Source organism: Olea europaea, chromosome 2 (genome assembly GCF_002742605.1).
Source record: "Olea europaea var. sylvestris chromosome 2, O_europaea_v1, whole genome shotgun sequence".
Lineage (NCBI taxonomy): Eukaryota > Viridiplantae > Streptophyta > Magnoliopsida > Lamiales > Oleaceae > Olea > Olea europaea.
This window is the reverse complement of record NC_036238.1, coordinates 15,838,195-15,857,496: the sequence shown is the minus strand read 5'-3', so window position 1 is coordinate 15,857,496 and position 19,302 is coordinate 15,838,195. Positions and strand designations below refer to the sequence as shown.

The following is a 19,302-nucleotide window of genomic DNA, read 5'->3' as shown; positions in this document are numbered from 1 at the left end:
GATTTGACACAAAAAAATTAAAAGAGAGAAAGAGCTAAAAACAAAACACAAAAGAATAATAAAAATGGCATTTTGAGACTTGAGCTCAAGACTTCCTACATCCAAAGCAAGAATCACACCACTAGACCAAATGGTTATTATTTGTCTTAGCTCTTTTTTGAAGGTATTTGAAATTTCAGTGGGGGCGCTCTTTTTTGAAGGTATTTGAAATTCAGTGGGGGCGACTGCCCCCACTAGTCCCTTCATGGGTCCGCCCCTGTTAATAAATGAATCCCCTGATTAATACTTTGATTGGAAAAATCATGGAAAGTTAAACTTATTAAAAATGAAAACTTGCAATGGTTTGATTTTCTACAATGTCATGGACTTCATAAGTTTTTTTTTTCTTTTTTCTTTTTTTGACTTAATATTTGTAATTCTTGATATAAAAACACATCATATGATTTTATAAATTATGAAAATTTACTCATTTTTATGCATTCATCTTCCCCGTATTTTTGGTGACAATGTAATTTACGATACCTTGATCATGATGAATGTTTCAATATATTACATTGTTTGTATATTGCCGCAATCATGAAGCATCTCTTACATAATAATTAGTGAATTTAAGCTTCACAACATATTGAAATTGATTAGTAATTCTGGTTTTTATTTTTGAGGATTTCGAATTGTATTATACTTTCTAGAAATCAATATGCAAGGTTTCCAATTTCCACTTATTTCTCATGAGAATGCGACATGATACGTCTTCCATTATCATAATGATCTTTGTGGATTATTTGATTCATTGTTCAATATTCATCTAATATTAGCAAGTATTGTGAGCATAATATTAATATTTATCCTACTACAAATTTTGTTAAATATTTATGTCTATTTAAAATTTACCAAAAATCATATTGATCCTGTCCCCATCTGTGTAAAAACGCAAAAACAAAAACAAAAACAAAAAAACACACGCACACAATGCCATTGACAATAAAGTTTTCATCCAAATCAATATTTTCGTATGTTATACACTAGGTGGTATGAAATTAACTCCTTAGAAATTAAAACAGAAATTCAGCCATCTATAGTCCAGCATCTGTAACAACTTCTTGTCAACATGTTTGATACTTTACAAACTTCTTTTCCTCTTTCATATTTGATTCAGTGGCAATGAGTCCTTACACGTCTTTCTATTATGGTTGTACTCCTTACACATTGCACATCTTGTTTCTTAGTTGCACTCTTGCTTTGATGGTATCCTTAGCTTTTTAAGCCCCCTCCATTGTCATCTAGTTAGTGTAATGTCCCATGACCGTGTTTTATATTGTTACAAAAGCCAGATAGTGCAAGCGTAATTAATCATATCATTATGTATTGCACAAAAAAGGTGATTTAACAGAATGTGTATGATAACACATTATGATGCTTAGAAAAACATATACAAGACATGTTTATTACGATATAGTTACAAAGAATGATATATATATAGAGTTTGATTTGTCCTTTGGCTAACAAACAATGAAAGAACAATGCAATGTGTATGATAACACACTATCGTGACAGTTGCCTTAACCAATTTAAATTCAATCCAATTTCAAGTAATTGTCATATTGCAACAGAAGCTTGCACAACAGAGATTACTCATTGGTGTAATATCGCACAAGAGATAAATGTCTTTTAAGAGGTCCAAATTACCCAAACTAAGCACTGAAGATCCTCAAACCTGCAAGCATTACAACTTATATATAGTTTAGATTCTTGAAATAGTTCCAAAATATAAAAAGAATGAAACTACAGACAAAATTAAGTCCCAAGAGTCCTCTTTTTATGCCTTTGCCATCTAGTGGTTTGGAGTGCATGCACGAGAGAAATAAGAGAAGTTCAACAACATTTCCATGATCAAATCAGGTAAGTTCAACTTACATTAAAGAATAAGGTTACCCAAAAAATAAATATAGGTAAAAAGGTTACATAGAACTTTTCCTTTAGGACAGGAAAAAAACAATATCCAGAATCAGACTTGAAGCCTAGAAAACAAGTATTCAACAGACTATGTGGAACCTATCCAAATCCCAAATGACATTAAGTAAGTGCATTGGCATAAGATGAAGAATTAACATAATTTGACATTCCTTAATCTCTTCGCTACTTGACATCTTTTTCAATAACAAAAACACGAATTTCATAGTTATGCGCTTAAACTCTGACATTTAATGGGAAAAATATATAAGTTCTGATATCAAAGGTCACACAAAAATTGAAAATTTCCCATGAATACTGTGCAAGACAATTTGATGTCTCCTTAAAAGAAAAAAAAATCACTTTTGGTGTGTGGAGTTTAGGCACTAGAATTGAAATACACGAAAAATTATTGAAAGTTGAAAACGACCCTATCCCAGAGCAACTGAATGCAGCCTTAGAGTTGGGAAATGCATTATTCAAAGAAGTGGGAAGCATTATGGAAAGCATATAACTTTTTGAAACATTGCTATCATAAAAGAAACTAATAAGAAAATTTTTATAAACCCACGGACTGATAACTTAATATTTTTCTGAAAGAGAACCCTAAAAGAAATAAAATACCAACTTCTCAAGTTCAGACTGTACTGTTCAAGCAATTTATCAAACATTTGGCATTCAACTGCATGCAATTTATCAATGGACCTCTTACCAGTGTCATTCATGTGGGTCTCCTTCCCCAGACATTCGGTGTTTGTGCGCACGCCTCCTGCATTTAATGGACAGTCGTCGAAATCTTTCCATTGTGACAAAACATTGATCGAGCGAGTAATGTGGCGAGGAGTGTGAATGAGTTCATTTCTTGGTTTGAGAATCTCACAAGACTTAGATGAATAGCCTACTTGTTGAGTCTTGATGGAAACCATAAACCAACGACGTTTCGGAACTGTGATAAATCCCGAATCAACACGAACTGAAATCAATTGGTTGATTTGCATAATAATACTAAGGATTGTGATATGCGTGAGACCTGTGTGAATACCAAATTGTTGTATACATTTTTGGGATTTTTTGGAGAGTGATTCTTGATCGAGTCAAAATTGAAGGGACATGAAGAAACTTCAAATTATGGATTTCGATATTAATCAACTATACTAGTTTGTTGGAGTAAATTTTAGTTATGCCTATATGCTTTAGGGCTTGTTTGAGTCACATTATTTTCAAAAAAATACAATTTTCAACAGTGATTAGATATTATTTCAACTATACATTCTTCAACTTTTAATTAGAATTTTAAATGGCGATAGATTCGAATCATTCGACGATGAAATAATTCAATTGGTTAAAAAAAATTAAAAATTATCCAAATTTTGAAAGCATTTTGTGAAAGAATTGGAATGGGGTAAAACTTTTCTAACTTGGATAGCTATTTTATAATTTCAAAACCATTTAACATAAAATAAGAAAATTGGGTCTTTTCCAATCTCTCATTTTCAATGTGATTTTAAAATGATTCTTTCATAAAGAATAATAGAAAATATTTGATGCAACAATGTGAAGTGTTGAACGCGTGACAAGCAAAATGTAAATTGAGATAAGAACATCTCCAATGGGATGTCGATTGTAAACCATGATTATAAGAAATATAATGTAGAGAGATGGTATATATAAATTATGAAAAATTAAATAGACACATCCTTCAATGAATATAATTATAAAAAAATTAAGTAGAGAATGTGCAGTAACCCCTTACAACGCCTTTCGTTGTCATGTAAGCGTTTTAAGGTGATGTAGCACACTTTTTGGTGCAATCCGCATTCCCATTGGAGATGCTCTCAACTGCCGTTCTTATTTTGGTTCATGTCTAATCATGACATCAATAATTTTCGGTAGAAACCGCTTTCTCAAAGTTTTGATCATTAGTGTCAATTAAAAGAAGAAATCTCGAGTTTCACACTTCTTTATTCTTGAATTACATCATTTTCGTAACGAAGTTTCTATTCCTACGCATATTATCAAGTGGAATCCAACCAGACGAGCACTAGCTATCGATATATTAGCTCGCCAATCCAAAACGCAGTAAGTAGAATCTATAGAATTGTGATTAATTAAAAATATTTTAAAGGCTTCCTATACTTAAATTGCACGTAATGTCCAAAATAATATCGGGAAATAATGTATGAATTGGAAAATAACTTTCAAAGGAGTCACCTTTGAAAGTTAAAGAATCTCTTATGCAATATTGAAGGGCTCATTGTGATCAAGAAAGCAGAAACTGGGACCAAATTGCACGATATAAATATAATTCCAACAGTTTTGGGATATCCTAATTCGACTAAAATTTTGGTTCTATGACATCTCTTGGCACGAGTTTAGACCATAATTGAGGTCTATAAATACTAATATTTCATTTGAACAATGAAGGAGGCTTGAAAGGACGCATTCTTGAGGCGAACTATATAGATTCGTTCAAAAGCTCTCAATATTTTGTGATCCTAAATTGGGATTTGAACGATTTACAATTATCCAAGAAGAGTTTAAATATCCGTTCATTTGGATTTTGGTGTCGAAAAATGACAATTGCTTGGGTAATTTTCTTCTTTATTGTACTACATCTGGTGATACTTTTCATCTTTTGCCTATGTTTAATGGATGTTAAAATCAAAATATAATATATTTTGATAAATGTTGATGAAATGTGTGATTAGAAAGTTGTATGTCCAATAAAATATGTGGCTAAAATTAATTGTTATTTTTACTCGAATTAAAATCTAGATTTTACTGAACAAGGGCAAGGTAATTGATTGTCTAGTTTTGCAATCATGAGCAGCTAAGTAATTGATTATTAGAATGAATAATGTAACTTAGGTTTAACGTTTACTTAATTCAAAATATCTATCGCGACGATGATTGTGTTAATTATTTTTTACACGTTTAATTGGTATTCAATTTGCTTGTATGCCACTTGCTTATTTTACATACAATATTGAGATCGTTTTGTTTAGCTCCTAAAATAAGTGACATATATTCTGATAAAAGATCGAGAAAATATCCTTATAGTCTATGAATCTCGACTAAATTCATGTGAATTAATGTATTCAAGTGTGTGAATTTATTAGATACATAATAAATTTGAGCAAATGAATAGGACTAATTTTACTTGAGATACACTATTGAATATTATTAGTTTGACTGTAATACATATGAAAATGGGCTGAAAGATGTTGAAATGAATGAATATTATTTGACTTAGGTGAATTTGGAATTTCAAACTACTTAATTCCATACAACTTAGTAGATTTAGTTATAACATAAACTCTTGATCAGTTAATCGAATGCCATATTATTTAGATTAAAGCTAGACTTATGATAAAAATGTATAATAGATGATTAATCTATACAAGACAATATTCGAACTTAAACATCTATTTTATTACTTGTCAAGATTCGTATACTTGCCGAATCACATTGTCACTCATTATTTGTTGCCAAGTTCAATGGAGGTTTCAATTTGACGAATTAATCAATTTGAAGGGTAAAGTGCCCATAAGCTCCAAGGTGGCACGAACAATAATTGTGGATAGAAACTCATATTTTAATTATAGTTGCAATTTTTATATGGTCATTAGTCATTTTCAATTTTTCTCTTGCTAGCAAGTAAAGTGCCCTTAAGCTCCAAGGTGTTGATCTTGAATTTAAGACTCGTAAAGCAATATTGGGTTATCACTACATCCAATTGTCAACTTATTGGATCGGCCTCTTGTCTTCGTATATCCTCAAGTTTGTCGCTACTCCCATTAGGGGTGTAAGCGATCCGATTTTACCGATTTTTGACAAATTTTCAAACCAAACCGTTTAAAACGGTTTGAGAAAAACCCAAACTTAAATCAAACCATTTTGAACGGTTTGAAAAAAACTCAAACCTAAACCTAACAGTTTGGTCCGATTTTAAACCGCGGGTTTCGCCATATAATTTTTTGCCCGTCTACTTTTATATCATTAATTAATTGAATTTAATATATATTTATATCTCACTAGTAATAAACCTAAAACAAACTAAGCCCTTATTTGAACCAAATTTTTGGGACAAAAAAATGAAATTTTGGACCGTTATTCCACAAGTCCAGCCGCCTTTGTTGACCTGCTATTTCATGTGTGGGACCCAGCCTCCTCTCCAATAGTCAATTTTCTCATTATAATGATATGAAAAATATGGTTCAAATAGGGGCTAAATATATCTATTATAAATTTAAATATCAACTAAATCAAAGTGAAATCACAATAAATTAAAACATAGTTTTTTTTTTCATTTTTGTTCACCTTTTTTAGGCTAATGACGATACAATAACGTTACAATACAAGTTTACTAAACTAGATATAAGGTCCAAAAAAATATAATAATGTCCAACAAGACCTCGTGATCATCATATCTGAAAAAATGATACTGATTAAACAAAGAAAATAACAAATCACAATATTAAAGTAATTGTTTATAATATCTAAGCATAAAAATTATACAAGTTTACGTTTATATGATGTTACGAAACACATTTAATTTCAGATTCTTACCTTAGTTTGCTCCAAAAAATTATTGATCTGAAACTTTATTTGTAGCAAATATTATCACCGAAGTCTAGGATCTCTTTGTCTCCGATTTGGTATAATGGACTTCAATTCAACTTTGAAGAGCGTGAAAATTTTGAAAAAGAAGTGTGTGGTGCCGGTGGCTCAAAACTGTGTTGGGTGTCTACTGGAGTTCATCTAAATTTTGAAAAGGAAAAATGTTTTTGTTAGATTATGTTAGTCTTGAAATTATTAAATACATATTAGGATTATTGGATAATAATAATAATAATATATCTGTATTATAAAATTAGGAATTGACAAAAATACTCACAAATAACAAAACTATTGAATTTTACATATTTGGATGAATTTTCAAAAAAATTCATTTTTTCATTTTTTTATTTTTATATATTTTTTCGCCGGTCCAGTTTGATTTTAAACCGCAATTAAAATTCTCAAACCTAAACCAAACCATTTTGACTGGTTTGGTCAAAATGGTTTGGTTTGGATCAAAACCATTTCATTGACCGGATCCAAGTGGCATCAAACCGATGGTTTCTAAAATGCGATTTCGGTTTGATTTTCCGTTTTTGCGATTTTTGCTTGCAGCCCTAACTCCTATGACAATGTTATTAACTCGACCCAAGACTTTACCACAAACTAAAATCACGTGACTAATCAAAAAACAAAAAATAAGACTAAAATCACATATTGCACACACATGTTCTTTAGAAAAAATTGCATCCATGGTACCAAATCTTTCACTTTTGTGCAGATTTGACCCAACACTTAAATTTGTTGCATCCAAGGTACCAAACCTTTCAAAATACCTCATTTTTGTTCAATGAAGAAGCAGACCAAGATTAGATTGAAAGAATCTCGTTCAATTGTCCTGTTTCGATTGACTTCTTTGTGCCTGTTCGTGCTGAATAAGATAACATGAAGTTCAAATGGATGAAAATGATTAGTTTGATCGTCAATTGACCAGATAATTGACCTTGACAATAATTTTGACTACTTTTAAAAGATTTAGCCCTTGTTTGATAGTCATTTTTCTCTCTCTTATTTTCAATCACACATTTTTCAAAAAATAATATTACACGCAAAACTAAAACATTTTCTTAATTCTTAACCATACATTCTTCACTAATTAATTATTTCAAAATGTATTCTTTCTTAAAAATGGGAAACAAACAGGAGCTAAAATGGTAACTTTACGTTTTTTTGTAATAAACGACTAAAATCAAAAACAAAAAACTTATTCTCCATCCACCCTACACATACACACAACCACACCCACCCCAATACCACCATCACCATGACCAGACGACTCCACCGCATCTACCCAATGTCGATGCAACCTCCGATGCCTCCACCTTCACCACACTACAACATCGCCACATCAAATCCATAACCACATCCCCACCCCAAAACTACTAATACCACTACTAGTCGGCACCACTCCTCCTGCGTACTATGGATGATTTGTTTTTGGATGAGTATTTTGATTTACTCTCTTTCATTTTTTTACTTTATGTGCTTGACATTTAACTTTCTAAATGTATTGCAGTATGCTTACAAACCATCTTGAAATCTCTAACTTGTGGGTGGAAAGGTATAGATTGCGGTGGTTGTAAGTTGGACAACTAAAACTTAAGTCCATGTCTTTGATTGATTATTGGAGTTCAGAATGTCGAGTTTTGATCACAAAACTTAAGTCCATATCTCTGATTGCTCACCAAAGTTTAAAATGTCGAGTTTTGGCCACTAAACTTTAAAAATTGTGATACTTTACTCACTAGTATAAATATTAAATTTTGAAAAATATCGAGTTTACAGTAAGTAATGTACAACATTTTTCAAAGTTTAATAGCCAAAACTCGATATTTTAAATTTCAGTGAGTAATCGAATACATGGATCTAAATTCAGCGACCAGAACTTGAATTTTAAACTTCAATGACCAATAAAAAATATGGACCTAAGTTCAGTGACCATTGAAACAATTAACTTGTCAAAACCTCTACATATATAAGTCAAAACATACTTAGCCAAAATTAATAATTCATCATCCAAAAGACACAGTTACCACCACTATGCACAGAATCAAGAAAATTCACAATTCACTTTTAACCGTAATTAACTAACAATTTACAAAATTAAATTTTGACCAAATAAGAAAAATCACCTGAATCATTGAAATTTTGCCCTACATAGAGAGAACTAGAGGCTCATAATCTCCATTGTCTTCAAACACACGAAAAGCCTCCAACTTATATAGTCCAAAGTCATTTTCCTTTTCCACTTCTTCTTCTGAATTTTCAATTCGACCATCAAAACGAGCCTCTGTTTTTGGGGACAACAAAGGGTGTCTTGTTCGAGGCGTAAAAGTTGCATAGGTAGTGAAGATTTAGGAGATTTCCTAGGGATTATCGTGGAATCAGAAATTTGTAAAAAGGATGAAAATGAAGAGCATGATAAATTGTTTGTGCAAGGTTTAAGAGTCTGAGTCAAGTCTCTTTTGTGGACAGAAGGGTGTATGTTGTGGATTTGAGGTGGAGATATTGTGGTGTGATGGAGGTGGAGAAGATGGCGTGGCACCAAAGGTGGCATCGACGTTGGGTGGGTGCAGTGGAGTCGTCTGGTAGTAGTTGTGATGGTTTTTGGGTGGTGGTGTGGGTGGAGGTGGGGATGGGAGTGGGAGTGAGTATGTGTGCGGTGGATGGAGAAGCAGAAGTTATTTGGTTTTTTATTTTATTATAAAAAAATGTAAAAAGTTTTAACCGTTTACAACACTTCAAAACTATTTTCAAGGTAATTATCTAGTCAAGGATCGGTCAAACTAACAGTTTTCATCCATTTGAATTTTAGGTACGAGTTTTTACAAGGCTTGGTAACATGGATGCCAAAAAGTAAATGTTTGAGTCACGTTTATATAAAAGTGAAGATTTAGTAAAATGACTACAAATTTCTCTCTTCTTTATGAACGAAACCCATCGGTCACATGAGAAACAATGTTAGACACCTTAATAAAATTGTTAAATTTACTAAGAAAGTGGTTGATTTAAACAATTTCATGAGAGCATCTCCAAAAGATTCTTTAAACATGAGATGCTTTCTATTTTAAATAGTCAACTTTTAAAATTATACTCTAAGAGACTCTTTAAATTAATATTTTAATTTAGAGAGTAGATTTGGCTTTCTAAGAATCAAATTCACTCTCTATAATTAAATGCATTCAAAGTGTTTCAATTTTTAATGTAGAAAAATAATAAAATAAGCTAAATAAAATCTAGTTAAAATAAACGATAAAGAAAAATAATAAATATTTTTTGAAAGTAATAAAATTAAGTGTTAAATATAAAGAGTTTGTTGGAATACTTAAAATTTTAATTCTCTAAATTTATAAATGCTCTCTAAATGATAAAATATGTTCTTTAAAAATAGAGAGTTTCTTGAAAATACTCTAAATTTAGTAACTAATCGACAAAAAAATGGGTTGACTAAGAGCATCTCCAATGGATGCACCAAATCACCAAAATAAATCAAGATTTGCTGTAAAGCCTCTCCAATGTGGCACCAAAGTTTGCACCAAACAGTGCAAAGTGAATTTGGAATTCAATGATTATAAAAGATATATTATTGATTGATAATGCCTCTACTTAAAGAGGTTTATAGAAGTAACAAACCAAAAAAATGATCACAACAAATACTTGAAAATCAGGATATTCACATACAAATTTTAAAAATAACAAATTAATCTTGAGTTTGTCCATAGAAAATAGGAGATAAGGTTACAAAAATATAGAAATATTGTTATTCAACACTCTCCCTCAAGTTGAAGAGACAATATTGATCATTCCCAACTTGTCACACAGTCTTCAAAAATCTGCCTGCTAGACCACTTTGTAAAATGTCTCCAACCTGGTTCTTGGATGGGACATATGTTATACAAATTTCTCCACTCTCTATCTTTTCTTTGAGAAAATATTTATCAATCTCTACATGTTTGGTGTGATCGTGATGAACTAGATTATGAGCATACTTATGGTTGCCTTATTGACACAAAAAAAGCTTCAAAGGTCTTAAGTAAGGTGTTGTAGCTCATCCAAGAGTCTTCTAATCCAGATAAGTTCACTAGAACTATGAGCTAAAGCTCTCAGTTCTGCTTCTCCACTACTTTTAGTTACTACACTTTGTTTTTTGCTTCTCCAAGTCACCAAATTGCCCCACACAATGTACAATACCCAAATCTAGACCTTATATCATCAACAGAGCCAGCCTAATCAGCATTGATATAGGCTTCAATGCATTTATTTTCGTTCTTGCCAAAAAATAATCCCTTTCTGGGGTTTCCCCTTCAAATATCTTAAAATCTTGTAAACTACCTCTAAGTGTCCTTGTGAAGGAATATGTATATATCAACTTACCAAGCTTATAACAAAGGCTATGTCTGGTCTGTTATGAGATAAGTAAATCAATCGCCAAACTAGTCTTTGAAATCTTTCCCTGTCTACTGCTTCTCCAACATCTTTACTCAACTTATAGTTCAACTCAACAGGTGTATCAGATGGCTTACATTCCAACTTACCTATCTCTTTGAGCAAGTCTAACGTGTATTTTCTTTGAGAGATCAAAAGTCCTTGTTTATTTTTATCTATTTCCATCCCCAAAAAATACCGAATTTGTCCCAAGTCCTTTATCTTAAATTCTCAAGCCAATAATTTCTTCAGATAATCAAGTTCTTCCAAGTTGTGTCCGATGATAATGATGTCATCAACATGTGCTGAAAGTATAGCTATCTTGCCGATGAATGTTTAAAAAATAGTGTATAATCTGTTTGTCCCTGTGTATATCCAAACTTCAGTAAAGACTTGGTGAAACTATCGAACCACGGTCTAGGTGGTTGTATCAACCCATAGAGCGACTTCTTTAGGCGACATACTTTCCAATTGTTCTTCTCTTCATCAAATGATATGACCCAAGAGTCGAGCCCGACGAAGACAAGTGCGAGACGAGACCTGTTGATAGTCGATGGCGGATCGATGACGCGATCAAAGACGAGACGAGTCAACGAGGCGACAAGATTGCTCGTCAAGGCAACGATTGATGACACCATGATCGGGACTCAAAATGGAGCAACTTTCATGTTTAGGTCGAAGGCCGAATCAACTTGGATCAATTTAATATCGAAAGCCAAAATCAGAGGGAAATTTTAAGCCTGTGCGGTCGCACAGGCATACACGCTCGCGGTTGCACGGTGGTCTACCGAAGCTCAAAGGAGACATTTTGTTTCAACCATACGACTGCATGGAATTGCACGTTGCGGTCGCATATGCCAATTTTTGAGCGAATTTCCTATTTTTGGTATTTTTTCATATTTTGTTAGTTTTTTATTCTTTTCCATACTTTGAGAATTATGCTCGACTTTTGCATGATTTTTACCTAGTTTTTAGGTTTAGTATAAATAGAAATTTTCATTCAATTGTAAGAACAACTTTTGACATATTTGATATTGAATTAAAAGTGAGGCGTATTGTCTTCTCTTCATTGTTCTTTATTGAACAATTTCGAACTTATCAAGTGTTAACTTGTGAGGTTCAAATAATCGAATTTAATTCTTGGATTGTGTGATGAAGGGGTCTTTCAAACGTCGTCCTTGTCGGATTTTTTTGTTCGACTTTCTTTTGGACTAATCCTAAACTCTCGAATTAATTTGGTTTTTTTTGGTTCGTCAATCTCGTTGTAGGTTTCGTAGTCAATGTTGCTACGGGGTTCGCATCAGTTGGCATCAGAGCCAGACTCCAAATTAATTGAAGGTTATACCTTTTCGTTACTTGTTAAGTCTTTTCTTGTTTTATTCATTCTTCCCGATTTCTATTGTCATTCTTGTATCGTTAAATTATCGTCAATTTCAATTCATTGAGTTGTTGGTAGCTTAATCGTATTTCTTTACAAAATGTCAAAAAAAGTATTGTTCATCGTAAGGTTACTGTTCATCCGTACGGTACACAAAAAAAAATTGATATTATTATTTCTTGATTTTACTACCAACACAAAAGCAACTCTCAAATTGTGTGATTTGAGCTATTCCACTGTGTCAATTTTTCACTTTACTATTGAGTCTATTCACATATTCTTGTCAAAATAATCATCTATTCCACCTAATTCAGTTCCTTGAGTCTCGTGGTTCTTGGTTATTACTCGGTTTGTTGAATTCCCGGTAAAATACTTGATTTAGTTCACTTGGTTCTTTGAAGTGCTTGGAGGGAGACTTTGAGTGGTAAGAGGCCGAGTGGTGAGATTAATAGAGGGAAAAAGTCATATTGAGTGTTTTCGAGTGATATATTTGTGAGGCATATCAATTTGTGTGACATGATGTCGGAAAGAAAAGGTTCTAACTTAAGCCGAAACGGTAATGACAACAATGCATTGGAGGACATGATATGGAGGTTTGAACGGGTACTTGGTGATGTTAGGGAGAAGGTGGATAGGCAAGGGGAATGGATGGCGCAAATAGGTACCACAATCGCTAATCTTAGCCGCGGACAAGTGGAGATGTCTAATGCTAGGGGGCCAGGTAGGCGTGAATCTAGGAGAGGAAGGCGGGATGAGTATCTTAGTGATGAGGATGATTTTGATGAAAATGACATTGATATGGGTCGAGCGAGGCATAGGGGAGATAGGATGGATAGATGGGGTAGAAATAACTTGGGAGATGAAGTAGATGGAAATTTAGGGAGTATTAAAATGACTATTCCACAATTTAAGGGGAGAAGCGATCCGAAAGCATATTTAGAGTGAGAAAGGAAGGTTGAGATGATTTTTGAGTGCTATAATTATTCGGAGGAGAAAAAGGTAAAATTGGCGGTGCTCGAATTTGTGGATTACATGATATCTTGGTGGGATCAAGTACTTACATCACGGCGTAGGGGTCGGGAAAGGTCAATTAGCACTTGGGATGAGTTGAAGACGTTGATGAGGAGGAGGTTCGTTCCGAGTCACTATTATAGGGAAATCCATCAAAAATTGCAAGGTTTGTATCAAGGGTCAAAAATCGTAGAGGATTATCACAAGAAGATGGAAATTCTTATAATTCGAGCTAATGTGGAGGAAGATCGGCAAGCTACCATGACACGGTTTTTGAATGGGTTAAATCGGGATATTACAAACGTTGTAGAGTTGTAACACTATGTGGAAATCAAGGACATGTTACATGTAGCAATGAAGGTCGAGAGGTAATTGAAGAGGAAGGGGACGTCTAGGCAACCGTTGGGTACTTCGAATTCTAATTCAACATGAAAATCGAAGTGGGATGACAACAATAAAAACGGGGCTGCAACTAGAGGTAAAAGTGATTGGCAAATGGGTAAGGATGAAAACGCTAGCAAACCAATATAAAAATCGGAGGTACAACCATCGCGCAACCGGGACATCAAATGTTTTAGGTGTTTGGGAACGGGGCATATTGCTTCTCAATGCCCAAACAAACGGGCGATGGTGTTGCGAGATAATGGGGAGATAGTGAGCGATAGTGATGGCGAGTTTAATAACATGCCGGTGTTGGAAGATGTTAGTGAAGAAGAAAAAGTTGAAGGGCCAGTTGGAGATCTACTAATCACGAGGCGAGCTCTTACTACTCACGTCAAAGCAGATGACTTGGAGTTGCAACGGGAGAACATTTTCCACACTCAATGCCACGTCAACAATACGGTATGTAGTGTTATAATTGATGGTGGTAGTTTTACTAATGTAACTAGCGTATCTCTTGTAGAAAAGTTGGGTTTAACATTATTGAGATACCCGAGACCTTATAAATTGCAATGGTTGAATGAAAGTGGAGAGGTGAGGGTGAATTGAAGAGTATTAATTAATTTGTCAATTGGGAGTTATAAGGATGAGTTAGTGTGTGATATGGTGCTAATGCAAGTGGGATATTTTATTGGGGCAACCATGGCAATACGGTAGGAAGGCTATGCATGATGGGTACAAAAATCGATATAATTTCATTAAGGATAGAAGGACCATTATTCTTGTGCCATTAACACCAGCGCAAGTCTATGAGGACCAATTAAAATTGAGAAGGGAGGAAGAGAGGAGAGCCAAGGAGTTAGAAAAAATGAGAGAAAGTGGTAAGTTAGAGAAAAAGAGAGAAAATGTTGAGATAGCCACTAGAGAGAAAAAGAGAGAGCAATCACAAGAGAGAAAAGAAAGAGAGTGTTCCAAGAGAAGAGAGAAAACACGAGTGAATTTCTTTGTAAAAGAGAGTGATTTGAGAAGGGCGGTAGTTGAGAGAAAATAGATGGTATTGTTCGTTTATAAGGAATCACTCCTCAATTTTTAGGAAACTAACTCACCTCTCCCTAGTTTGGCTAAATCTTTGTTGCAGGAATTCAACGATATATTTATGGAGGATGCACCAAGTGGATTGCCGCCTATTCAAGGCATTGAACATCAAATTGACTTCATACCCGAATCTGTCATTCCAAATCGACAGGCTTATCGAAGTAATCTCGAGGAGACTAAGGAGTTTCAAAGGCAAGTGGAGGAGTTGATGAGCAAATGATACGTGAGGGAAAGCATGAGTCCTTGTGCGGTACCGATTTTGCTTGTGCCAAAAAAAGATGGAACATAGCAAATGTGCGTGGATTGTAGGGCTATCAACAACATAACGGTAAAATATCGTCATCCTATACCTAGGTTAGATGACATGCTTGATGAATTATATGGTGCTTGTATATTTTCTAAAATTGATTTAAAAAGCGGGTATCATCAAATTCGTATGCGGGAGGGTGATGAATGAAAAACGACTTTTAAAACTAAATATTGTTTATATGAATGGTTGGTTATGCCGTTTGGACTCACAAATGCACCAGCACTTTTATGCACTTAATGAATCATGTTTTACGTGCCTTTATAGAAAAAATTTGTTGTAGTTTATTTTGACGACATCTTAATCTATAGCAAAGATCTAGGAGAGTATTTAGAACATTTAAAATGTGTGCTAATTGTTTTAAGGAAAGAACAATTCTATGCTAATCTTAAGAAATGCACGTTTTTTAAGTAGACGATGAAAAGATAAAAGCTATTAGAGAGTGGCCGACACCTAAAAGCATAACGAAAGTTAGAAGTTTTCATGGTTTAACTAGTTTTTATAGGCGTTTTGTGAAAGATTTTAGTACTATCACCGCACCACTCACGGAAGTAGTTAAAAAGAGTGCAGGTTTTCTTTGGGGTGATGAACAGAAACTTCCATTTGATACTATTAAAGATAAATTGTGTGAAGCACCTATTTTGACATTACCTAACTTTGACAAAACATTCAAGATTGAGTGTGATGCATCAGGAATAGGGATTGAAGCAGTTTTAATGCAGGATCGGAGGCCTATTGCATATTTCAGCGAGAAATTGAGTGGAGCTACTTTAAATTATCCTACATATGACAAAGAACTTTATGCATTTGTTCGAGTTTTGGAGACTTGGCAACATTATCTATGGCCGAAGGAGTTCGTAATACACACTGATCATAAGTCACTAAAGCACTTCCGGGGACAAGGTAAATTGAACAAGAGGCATGCGCGGTGGATGAAATTCATTGAGACGTTTCCATACGTCATTCGGTATGAGCAAGGTAAGGAAAATGTGGTAGTGGATGCATTGTTGTGAAGGTACGTATTGTTAACTACTCTTGATTCTAAGTTATTTAGGTTTGAACATATTAAGGAATTGTATGAAAAAGATGTTGATTTTTCGAATATTTATTTGTCATGCATTAAAGAGGCGGTTGATAGGTTCTTTAGGTATGAGGGGTATTTATTTTAGGAAAATAGGTTATGTGTTCGTAATTGTTCTATTCGAGAGTTGTTAGTAAGGGAGGCACATAGTGGTGGATTGATGGGACGCTTTGTGGTTCAAAAGACTTTGGATATATTGAAGGAGCATTTTTATTGGCCTAAGACGAAAAGTGATGTTGAGCAAATTTGTAGTCGATGCATAGGTTGTAAAAGGGCTAGTCTAAGGTTTTACATCAAGGTTTGTACACACCTTTACCTACACCTAGTGAGCCTTGGGTTGATATCTCGATGGACTTTATTTTGGGCTTACCTAGGACTAAGAGAGGTCGGAATTCTATTTTTGTGGTTGTAGATAGGTTTAGCAAAATGACACTTTTTATACCATGTCACAAAACGGACGATGCCACGAACATCGCTGACTTATTTTTTAAAGAGGTCGTGCGTTTACATGGGGTTCCTAGAAACATGGTGTCGGATCGGGATGTCAAATTTTTAAGTCACTTTTGGAGAGTTTTGTGGGATAAGTTAGGCACTAAATTACTATTTTTCACAACTTGTCACCCACAAACGGATGGGCAAACTGAGGTAATGAATATGACCATGATACAATTGTTGTGCACAGTAATCAATAAAAATTTGGAAAGTCGGGAGGAGTGTCTACCATTTGTTGAATTTGTATACAATCGAGCTGTTCACTCTATTACGTCATATTCTCCATTTGAAATTGTATATGGTTTTAATTCACTAACTTCTTTGGATTTAATTCTTTTACCCGTGAATGAACGTGGTAGCTTAGGTGGCAAAAAGAAGGCGGAATTGGTTAAGTCACTGCATGAAAAGGTAAAAGCACAAATTGAAAATAAAAGTAAGTTGGTTGCGTCGCAAGCGAACAAAGGTAGGAAGCGCGCGACATTCGAGCCAGGAGATTGGGTTTGGGTGCACTTTAGGAAGGAGCGATTTCCGGAACAAAGGAAGTCCAAGTTGCAACCGAGGGACGATGGTCCATTTCAAGTTATTGAAAAGATAAACGATAATGCATACAAGTTGGACCTTCCAGGTGAGTACAATGTTTCGGCTACTTTTAATGTATCCGATCTCTCTCTGTTTGATGCAGGTTCAGATTCGATGACGAATTCTTTTGAAGAGGGGGATGATATGACCCAGGAGTCGAGCCCGACGAAGGTAAGTGCGAAACGAGACCCATTGATAGTCGATGACGGACCCATGACGCGATCGAAGACGAGACGAGCCAACGAGGCGATAGGATTGTTCGTCAAGGCAACCATTGAAGACACCATGTTCGGGACTCAAAATGGAGTAACTTTTATGTTCGGGTCGAAAGCCGAATCAACTTAGATCAATTTAATATTGAAGGCCGAAACTGGAGGGAAATTTTAAGCCTGTGCGGTCGCACATGCATACACGCTCGCGGTCGCACGGTGGTCTACCGAAGCTCAAAAGAGGCATTTTGTTTGAACCATGCGATCGCATGAAATTGTACGTTGCGGTCGCATAGGCCAATTTTTGGGCGAATTTCCTATTTTTGGTATTTTTCCATATTTTGTTAGTTTTTTATTCTTTTCCATACTTTGGGAATTATGCTCGACTTTTGCACGATTTTTACCTAATTTTTAGGTTTAGTATAAATAGAAGTTTTCATTCAATTGTAAGAACAATTTTTGACATATTTGATATTGAATTAAAAGTGAGGCGTATTGTCTTCTCTTCATCGTTCTTCATTGAACAACTTCGAACTTATCAAGTGTTAATTTGTGGTGTTCAAACAACCGAATTTAATTCTTGGATTGCGTGATCAAAGGGTCTTTTCAAGCGTCGTTATTGTTGAGTTTTTTGGTTCGACTTTCTTTTGGATTTCTTGGGTTCGTTAATCTCGTTGTGGGTTTCGTAGTTAACATTGCTACGAGGTTCAGACAATCAAATCCTGGTGGTAACCCCATATACAGTTCTTCTTCAAGGTCTTCGTTAAGAAATGCATTCTTAATGTCCATTTGATGAAGTGGCGAGTCAAGGTTAGCTGCATTTGACACCAAAATTCTTGTCATATTGAGTTTAGCCATAGGGGCAAACGCCTCATTGTAATCAATTCCAAAGGTTTGTGGAAAACTCTTAGCAACTAACCTTGCCTTGTATCATTCTATGTTCCCATCAGACTTGTATTTAATATTGAACACCCATTTGCAGCCAACTGAACATTTTCCCTTTGGTAATTGTATCACTTCCCAGGTTCCATTCTTCTTTAAAGCCCTCATTTCTTCCATGACTGCTGCTCACCATTCTGGTATCTCAAGAGCCTCATTAATATTACTTGGTACATGAGAGCTTGAGATGTTTTCACTTACAGATCGGTATACAGGGGATAATTTGGTGTATGATAGGTAGTTGTTTAAGGGATACTGTGTGCAGGTCCGGGTTCCCTTTTTAAGGACAATTAGCTTGTCGAGATCACTAAACAAATCTCGTGAAGAACTCGGAGCATTAGAGGCTATCGGATTTACTTCTAGGTCAATTTCTTGGCATTATTCTTGAATGGTGATAGGATGTTCTATTTGTGGAGCTCATTGCCTTCGAGAGTAAGTCAACAAATCTGGCCCTTTTTTGAACAAATCTCTCCCAGTGTCCAAGTATGGTTCTACAAGATTATCAAATGTTAATGGCATAGAAGACTCGGCAACTGGCTGAAAGGAGTCAGGTAGTTGTTGGTTGGTCAGAAATAACACTGGTTGGCAAGGTGGAGATAGCTTATTCGATGTCTGAGAAGGTTCAAGTGAAAAATCCCAAAGTAGAGCTTTACTTATACTCTTTCCCAGGAATGAAGATTTGGGATAATATGATTTTTCTTCAAAAAAAGTAACATCCATGGTGATGAAAAATTTCTTTGTGTTCGAAGAAAAACACTTATACCCTTTTTGACACGAAGAGTAACCAACGAAAAGACACTTCGTTGCTTTGGGATCCAAGCTTGGTTTGAGTTGG

At 34.6% G+C, this 19,302-nt stretch overlaps 1 long non-coding RNA gene across 1 annotated transcript; it reads right to left on the bottom strand.

The window, feature by feature from the left end:
• Positions 1 to 1,548: 1,548 nt before the first annotated feature.
• Positions 1,549 to 3,064, bottom strand: LOC111375968. Its single transcript, XR_002699389.1, has 2 exons — positions 2,663 to 3,064; positions 1,549 to 1,714 (listed from the first exon to the last, which is right to left on the bottom strand). It is a non-coding gene; the product is annotated as an uncharacterized LOC111375968 (long non-coding RNA).
• Between the last annotated feature and the right edge of the window lie 16,238 nt (positions 3,065 to 19,302).